This window comes from Patagioenas fasciata, chromosome 3 (assembly GCF_037038585.1).
Source record: "Patagioenas fasciata isolate bPatFas1 chromosome 3, bPatFas1.hap1, whole genome shotgun sequence".
NCBI lineage: Eukaryota > Metazoa > Chordata > Aves > Columbiformes > Columbidae > Patagioenas > Patagioenas fasciata.
The window spans coordinates 41,373,671-41,383,065 of NC_092522.1; the positions used below are offsets into that span (position 1 = coordinate 41,373,671).

General features: G+C 39.3%; 1 long non-coding RNA gene across 1 annotated transcript in view; it reads right to left on the minus strand.

Moving 5' to 3' along the window:
* Positions 1-8,310, minus strand: part of LOC139827709 (uncharacterized) — a 34,129-nt gene extending 25,819 nt beyond the window's left edge. Inside the window, exons 1-2 of the long non-coding RNA XR_011738626.1 lie at positions 8,153-8,310; positions 4,557-4,651 (exon numbers count right to left, since the gene is read on the minus strand). This is a non-coding gene — a long non-coding RNA (uncharacterized lncRNA). The remainder of the gene's footprint in view (positions 1-4,556; positions 4,652-8,152) is intronic.
* Between the last annotated feature and the right edge of the window lie 1,085 nt (positions 8,311-9,395).

Genomic DNA, 9,395 nt, shown 5'->3' on the forward strand with positions numbered 1-9,395 from the left:
TATTCTATTCTATTCTATTCTATTCTATTCTATTCTATTCTATTCTATTCTATTCTATTCTATTCTATTCTATTCTCTCCTGCTCTAGCATCCTAAACCAAGGTTTGCAAGCACTGTTTGTCAAGCTTGATCTCAGTGTGCCAGTGAATTAAGACTCATTTATCAGATACATCCTTTGATCCTAATTTACCCCACCTGCCTTCTAGTTTTGAGCTAAGGCTCCAAGCAACTAATTAGTTATGAGACAACATCGGCACTTGCAGAAGTTTGCAAAAATATTCAGGAGCAAAATAGACATCTGAAGGACATGGAGATCTGTAAGCTACACAGCAGCTGAAATAACAGCCTTGAAAATGCTGATACTTTATTAGGTGTCTAACTGAGCATACAGGCTTATGCCCAAATATTTAAAGAGATGGGCCTTGAAAGCTGGGATCTAGCCAGGTTCTTTTAGAAAAAAGAGAGGGGGGAAAAAAAGTATGTGGTTTTAAAATACAAGTAAAAATTTCAGGTCACTGATGGCTGACACACAGGGAAATAGATTTGCTTCCTATCATCAATGTGCCAAGGAACTTAGGGGCCTGTATGGGCCCTGATGAAACATCCCTAACAAAACAAACAATACTCACTCAGTTTCTAGGATGCACATATTTAAATACAATACAGACACTTCTCTGTGTATTAGAACACATTTTCAATGTGAATGATATGTCAAATTAGTATCTGAATTTTCAAAAGTGTCCAATAATGTATGCAATACACATTTTTCAAGGTATTTATCTTTTATTTTCACCAATGTTTTTTTTTAAGACTCAGAAAAATACAAGGCTTTCTTTATGCAAGAAAGATGTTTAAGTCATAGAAATATAGCCAGCAATTAGGAAGTGAGGTAGACTGCTGAGAATATCGGTAGAAAGTGAGCATGTTGTTCACATTCTATATATAAAATAGATATTAATGTCTCTGAAAACCTGAACATTTTTTATCTCTACTATTAAAAAACCCTGGAATCAATACTATATTAAAATACCCCAGCACAGAAACTGCATAACAGAAGCTGGAATACCATTTTGCAAAATACAATATTCAAAGAGTTGCTGTAGAGCAGGTAACAATTTACTTAGTATAATACTTCTGAAGGTAGACTGACCTGACTTTCACTTTGATATAGGACGAACCAACATTGAGAAACATATAATTAGAAAATGGGTAGCCACTGTATATGCACAAAGGAAAAATTATAGATAACAAAATCTGTTGGAGTATATTACTTAACTGGAAGAGTGAGTGGAAACAAGTGAAATACTTTCTGACATTAGAACAAAGAGAAACATCCTCTACCAGGCATGTCAGTACAGTCCATAGGACAGGAGTATTACCAAGAGATTAAACACAGAATACGTTCAAACTACCACTATAAAGATAGAGGAGGGCAGGTCTGCTGTGTAATAGTCACTGTGTGCAACCTTAGAGAAGCTCTGCTTTCAAAATGAATTCAATAAACATAGGCAATGTAATTTCAGTCAGTGTTTCCAAGTGAATGCATGATTTATGTAATTGTATGGAAGTGGGAAACAGAAAGTACAGTCTAGGAATCAAAAAAAGTAATGGCGTTATAGTGAGATTGAAGTACAATGCAAAATGTCAGTGACAACTGGAATGTGTTTCTTCATTTTGAATCCTGCTTTGGTGACAAAAATGTGTTGAAAGAAAAAAGTGTTATAAAAAGAGGCAACATCTAGTAATACTGTAGGTATACATTGACAGTTTGATGAAATACACTACTCATTGAGTACAATATATGAACAAAGAAATTATAGGTCATCTAGTTTAATATCCATTTTAGATAAAATTATGAAGACTATATAAAAGCACAAGCAAGTTCAGTAATGATGACAAAGATCTGCTATCAGCTTGTTGTATAAATTAGGAAGAAGCAGGTGAAACTGATAGTTGTAGATGATAAACTACAGTCTTTTCTGAAGTGACAGATACTGTTTTTCCTGGCTAAATTAGAAATAGTACTTGAATGTTCTCAGAATGTGAGAATGACTACTTCTGTTCCTTCATTTTCCTTTCATGAGGTTAAGTAAAACTGAGGAAAATCATTGCATTTAAAATTCCTTCTGAGTTAATCAGCGTAGTCTACAGAGGTTTCAATAATGTCTTAGTTCAGTATCTCTCTTCGAAAGTAATATCTTTCTGTTGAATTTCTATCATAAGCGATAAAAGATCTTTTAAAGATTTCATGTCCTGTCACTTTTCTGTTTTTAGAAAAGATGAAATTGCCTTTTTCACACTTCAGCATTTACACAGGGTCACAAAATGGTTGAGGTTGGAAGGGGCTTCTGGAGGTCATCTGGTCCATCCTTCCTTCTCATCTCAAGGAGAAGCACCTAGAGCTTTTTGCCCAGGACCACATCCAGATAGGTTCTGAATATCTATCTCCAAGGATAGAGATTCCACAACCTCTCTGGGTGACTCATTCCAGTGCTCAGTCAACCTCACAATGAAAAAATGTTTCTTGATGTTCAGTGGTAACTTCCTGTGTTTCAGTTCGTACCCGTTGCCTCTTGCGGCGATTAGAGATGATGCATACCGGGATGCAGACAGAAATTCATGCAGAGACAGAGATCTTGTTCATGAAGGAGTGCAGAGCCTGGCCAAGCAGGGAGCTGACTTAGGCCTAGGCTGCCTTCTTTATTCACCATTTACAATTTATAGGATTTACAGGTACGGGCATGGACTAAGATGTTTACAAAAGGTGTTTTTCCACTAATTGTTATTAAAAACGCACTAAACTCATGTGATGTTTGTCTCACTTGTATTTCCACTCATTCACAGACCAGGCCCAAGGACATTCACACATCCCATGCACTTGGGGGCAGTTATCTGGCCCGAGATACCATACTCACAAGTCTGGGCTATAATTTTTTACAATTATGAGAAACATACTTCAAAGTAATCTGTCCAAGGGCCTTTATATATTACTATGTTAGTATTATGTTTTCGACCGTCCGGATAGTCATGTTAGTATTGATCTTCCTTTATTGTCCAGGTGGCTGGAAGATACATCTTGCTTTCCCACATTTTACTTTCCAACAGCCTCTGGTCCCATCATGGGCACCACTGGAAATGGCCTGGTTCTGTCTTCTTTACATCCTCCCTTCAGGTATTTGCATGTACTGGTAAAAGACACTTTGAGCCTTCTCTTCGGCAGGCTGAACAGTGCCAGCTCTCTTAGCTTTTCCTCGTATCAGAGATGCTCCAGGCCCTTAATCATCTTAGTGGCCCTTTGCTGGACACTCTCCAGTAACCTCATCTCTCTCCTGTTTTGGGAGATGTGTCACTGAGCTTCTGTGTGGGATTAGCCTTGACCCACCCAGCCACTCACTCACTCCCCCTCCTCAGGAGGAAGAAACAGGAAGAGAAACCTTGTGGACTGAGATAAAGGCAGGACGATTGCTTATCAGTTACTGTCAGGGGCAAAAAGACACGACTTGGAGAAAACTTATTTCATGCATTGTCAACAAAATAGATTTGGGTAGTGAGAAACAATTTTCCACCCCTTTCCCAGGCTTCATTGCACTCCTTCACTCTTGACTCCTCTCCCCTCTGCTGAGTGGCACGGGGAAGGGATTGGTTTGATCATCTATAATAGCTTCTCTCTGCCACTCCTTCCTCCTCACATTTTTCCCCTGCTCCAGTGTGGACTACAGTCCTTCAGGATAGTTCTGCTCCAGCGAGAGTCTTCCATAGGTTGCAGTCCCTGTCAGTAAAACTCTGTCCCTGTGCCAGGAGCACCTCCTGCTACTCTTCCTCTGACCTTGTTGTTACTTCTTCTAGTTTTCACTCTCTTCTTCTCTGCCTCTCTAGCATTTTTTACCCTTTCTTAACTATATTTTCCCAGAGGCACCACCAGCTTGGCCGATGGGTCCAGCTGTGCTCTGTGGTGTGTATATTGGCTGGCACAGCTGTGTCCTGCATGGGGCATCTGAGACCTTTTTCCACAGAGGTCATCTCTGAAGTCCCCCACTGCCAGCACCTTGCAGGACATGCAGGACATGTTCCCTGGTCCTATGCAGCTGCTGTGTCAATGTTGTCATCTCCACTTCTCTGCCCTCCAGGCCCATGCCTGGTGCATAGTGGCAATATCTCCTCCTGCTGATGTCCCTAGGTTTGGTACCCAGCCAGTGGCAGATAGCTTTCTCTGAGCACTTGCTGCCCACCATTCCTAGCAACGGAATTTAGGCACTTAAATACTTTCTGAAGGTTCGACCCTAGGTCATTTCTGGAAACCTAACTCTTAGGAAGAAATTACAAATTATGCCCTGTAATGAGCTTTGGCTTTCTTAGGCCTAGGGAGCTTGCCTTTTTATTTTAAAAGGGGCTTGCCCAAGTACTAGGAGAAACCTCAGAATGTGAACCTGTGCTTCTGTTCTTCTTTCAAAATTCACAGCAAAATGTCCTCATTAGTAACTCTAGCAAAGGATATTATTGTCCTTCTCTTGTTAAATTGAGAGGAGAAGCTCAAGAAATGCCTTTAATTTACTTACCCATTTCAGTTGCAGAGAATAGTGCAGACTTGGATGACTCAGACTCATATTAGGTTAAACATCTTTGATCTTCTTTGTTTCCTTTTTCTTTATTTCTTGCATTCAAAAAAATAAAAAGTCAAACAGAAACAATCAGAAAAACCCATCCATTTCTGAGTGTGATGGACAAAGGATTTGGGAATAAAGTGACAATGTAATCAGAAGTACTTCAAATGTCACAGATTTCAAAATAAAAAATACTGAGGTAATTCCCACTCTGGATTAAATGCCAAAACAAACTTGTTTTTCAGTGTATCCCATTGTGATGCCATGACTGCTTTTTATAGGACTGAAAGATAAAGCAAAGAATTATTTAGCAGAAGCTCTCCTAAGTATAACCTTTTTTTATTTTATCTTCTCTTTTCTTCCTTTGATTGATCCTACAGCACCAAGCGTAAGAGACACGATTCAGTAATCCTGAAATTCTAAATGTTGGAGGGGTTATTCCTGTTGCACAAAGACATAAACTGCAGACCTCATAGTATGGAAGTGGAGCGTAAGGAGCCACCAGCAGTAAAGACCCAGAAATACATGGCAATGAAAACACACTACAGTCCAGGGCACTGTAGCACCAAAGAGAAGAATCAAGGACCCTAAATTAGGTGCCTGTAGTCTTGTAAGTAAGGCAGGCTTCTAAAGCACAGCAAGCATGGAGTTTAATCTCTTGTATTTGGTGCAGAACTTTAGCCCAGGTCTCCCACCTGCTGGGAGAACATTTTTATAAAAAATCAGTGATATTCGCTGCTCAGTTCTTCTTCCAGATAGACAGAAACACCTCCATCACACCTCAAGAGAGATGTCAAAAGTCTAGGGGAAGGAGAGGAATGGGAGGCTATGAAGTCTACTTTTCATGAAGTAGTTTTTTATTGCCTATTTCTAGATGTCTCTCTGCTCAGTCTTGTGTTTTGAAGATTGTTACTGTAGCACACCTGCTTCTTCCATGGCATTGCATTCGGGTCTGTGTGTCTGGCATTTGCATGGGGAGCCAGAAGGCAGAGGACAATGATGGGAGGAAGAGGAGAGGAAAAGTAGGCACCTAGAAGCTGTTTGCTGTAACTCTGACATTTACATTCCCATCCTTTTCACTATAGTTCTTAGCCCCATTCTCCCAAAATTGAATGAAAAGGTCAACCTTACAGCTGAAAAGTGACCAAAGGAAGGGATCTGAACCTGCCCTGAAAGACTGCCACAACTGTATGGGCTGTACTCCATTCACAGAAGAAGAATTTCTCACTTCTCTCTTGCTGTCTCTGTCCCATGTTTCATTAAAGGCTCACCACCCGAGAACAGGGAGCAAAATGAGTGATGTCTCCTTAGCCCAGCAACTACCTGATTCCCTATTTCCTGCTCCCATATCTATATTGTTGTTTTATCCAGTTATTGTTTCATGCAAAATGCACACAAAGTCCATGTTCAAGAAGTAGACTTCGGATTATGTTTCAGTTACCATGTCAAAAATGGTGCTGTTAATCCTGCATTCCCCATGCCCGTTATTATTCTACAAAACATGTCTTTATTTCCATAGAAGCAAATCAGTACTCCTTTGTCATCTGCCTTTCACTTGTAAATAATTTGTTTTCTTGGCCATTTTTCTGCAAAAATGGGAGATGTGGTTTAAAGCACCTTTGAAATTTGGAGAGAAGTACTCTAAATGTTACTTCACAGCTTAAAAAGGTGACACTGCTTCGTGCACCAGTGACTGTGGATACACAGAGCAGACCCCAAGAGAAAGCAAGAAGAGGAACACTGTTTGTGGGCTCCAGTATAAAATAGGTTACCTAACCTTGACAAGACTGAGGACTCTTCAGATATATGCAGAATCAAAAAGATATGGGTCAGGGACAGTAACATTAAAAATGCAGGTGTCTGTGGGCACTGGACATCTTGAAAGGTAGTTGGCAGATTTTGTGATGATTTTGAGGACTGTTGTTTTGGATTTAGACATATAGAACACACTGAAGTCCCACCTTGTGCATCTACATCCCTTGCAGTCTGGAAAAAAGGGCACAAATTATGCAAACCATGTAGCTTACATTTACCTTGATGGTAAGTGCAGAGAGAAGCATAAGAGAAAGGAAGGTTGAAATAATGCCAGTTACCCGCTTTGAACATTAAGATGCAGGAAATGCAAGCTCCACTGTTTCAGTTTTTATATTTTATTTAGAAGATTTATTCTATTATCTCTTGAAATTTAGCAGTAAAAACAGTAACTGCAGGACTGAAAAAACAGGTAGGGGGGAAATTAAACATATATGCTCAGAGTTGGAATCAGAAGTGTCTGGTTACTGCAGTCTACAAACTGTAGATTTCTGTGTATAGAAGGTAGCTAGATGCACAACTGCAGTGAATTAAATGTGTTTGTAGAGATATAAATACAGATGCATTTGTCAGAATGTGCACTTTGAATTTCCTAACTATAGAACTGTTACTTCATTTGCTTTTGATTGTTGCATGTTTAGCTATGAGACAGGACTGCTTGCTCTGTGCATTGTATTACCTGTTGCCCACAGTCATTGTGGAGCTCTGCATAGAGAAAGTGTCAAAGGAATATTATAAATGAAAAGTAACAATTAATATAGAAGGTCAGTGCAAGCAGCACAGCTGTTGCAGCAGCGAAGCAGCAGCATGCTAATTGAATCACGAGGTTATATGTTCCCTGCTTCTTTAAAGTAAATGCAGTAATTACCAAACATATATTTCTGCCCTGGTCATGTCCCAGCCACAACTAAAATAAAAGGCTAAAGTGAACACATTCACTTCACAAAATCCATTTCTGGGCCACCCCAACAGCATCCTCCCTGTTCACATGCAACGGTGATCAGAGGACCGCCCTTTTAGGTGCAAAGCATTTCAGCAGGGTATAGGTAGAAGAAACCTAGAACCTAGGGAAAGCCAGCATACTACCATGACGGACAGGTAGTATGATGACAAACGTTGGTCACACTGAAAGCAAATAATGACCAAAGAGGGAAGCATGGCTAAATGTAATGGAGTAGAAAATAATACTGCAAATACAATAATGCCTTTGTGCTCAGGTGGAATATTGTATCAAGTTCTGGCCAATAACAGCATGACAGGTTCACGGACAGGAAAATTAAATGCTGAGAGAAAAAGGATTTCTGTGCAACAAGCAAGTCATTTTAGAAAAGAGAGAAATTTTAGGTAAGAGATTAATAACATGGGTACATTGTGAGTAGAACTGAAGTATTTGTTCTTTTTTACTCAGAGAAGAACAGCTCTGGAATTTTCAACGTTGTCTGAAGGCACTGTATTGAGAGGAAATACTTGTTTTCACACGATGCATAATCAACTCCTTGCTGAAAAACAGCATTATAGCCAAGAGGTTTGTAAGACTCAAAGTACATGTTGATATGGTTAATGAGAAACACCACCATTGCTCAGCATCGCTGCACAGAAAAGAATGAATAAAAACCTTCATGCTCCAGTGCAGAAGACAAAGATTAACAAGCAGAAGTCAGGGAGAAACTTTCCTTAACAAATAAGGACAGAAACTAAAATATGAATTTCTACAAATCGGAGAGAGAGAGGCTACTAACCTGTATGGATGACCAGGGTAGAGAGGGGATTTCTGTTAAAACAAGTACTTCAGTCTTCACCATATCAGAATACCCCTTAAACACCAGGATCTGATGAACAATTAAGGTTCAGCAGTGCTTGAGCAATGGCTTTATCCCACCAACGATGAGGCAAGCCCTGGTGCTGGAACAAGGAAATGATCTTCTGACCAGCTGGTTTTCCATTGCCATTACTTGCACTGGCTCCAAGTCAAGAGTGTTCATAGCATTGAGTACATCTAAAACAGATTTAGAAATAGCTGTGATTTTTTTTTTTTTTTTTTTGGGGGGGGGTGGTGTTTAATATTACTGTCACATTTCATCAGATCTTCCAAGCCACACCTATAGGAATTAACCAGGCAATTTGACATAATGAAGGAGGTGGACCAGGATGTCTCAAAAACTTTTCTCCCAGATGTCACCAAGCCAGCATCACTACTGCGATTGAAATGTTCGTGTTTCAAATGCTCAATAACCATGGAAAGCATAAGGGAAAAAGAGAACTTGTAGACAAAATGTAATTCTTTTTTTATAATAAAAACTTCTACTATCTCTATTTTTTACATTTTTTTCGTTTTTGTCTATTGCCTTCCTAAAATGTAATTAATATATCAAGGGTTTTTAATTATAGTTATTTTGAAATAAAAATGTTAAGTTACCTTGCTGAGCAGGTGAAAACTAACAAACCCTTTAGCAATAATTTAAGCTTCGAATCAAAGTCATTTTCAGTGGTGTAATACATGTTCTGTTTTCCTCTTTAGAGGAGAATTTTTCAATACAAAATAATATTATACATTACACGGTTTAGAGAATTTCAAGACAGGAGTTTAAGCCAGAAATCTAATTACCAGGAGCTTCCATCTCTTCACTACTCATTGCTCTTTTACATTCTCAGCAAAATCATCCCTAACAAATATCCAGCCAAGGGAAAATAATATCCCTTCGTGCAGTCCTAGAGCAGTCTTTGATGACAGCTCTGACTCCATTCTCATGAGACCTGTCGTCCTTTCTTGGGCAATGTGTTTTGATAGTCCCAAAGCCATGCATGTAGTCATGACTCTAGTATAGGCAGAATTTCCTTGCTCTTCAGACTGCTCTGATCTACATACGGACTCATTTACTATTGTAAAGCAAAGGCTTTTGTATATATTCTTCTAGTTTTGGAGTGAACTCATCAGTTTTCTCCTAAAAAAGACAATGAGCAGTCCTGACAAAGAACGTCTTT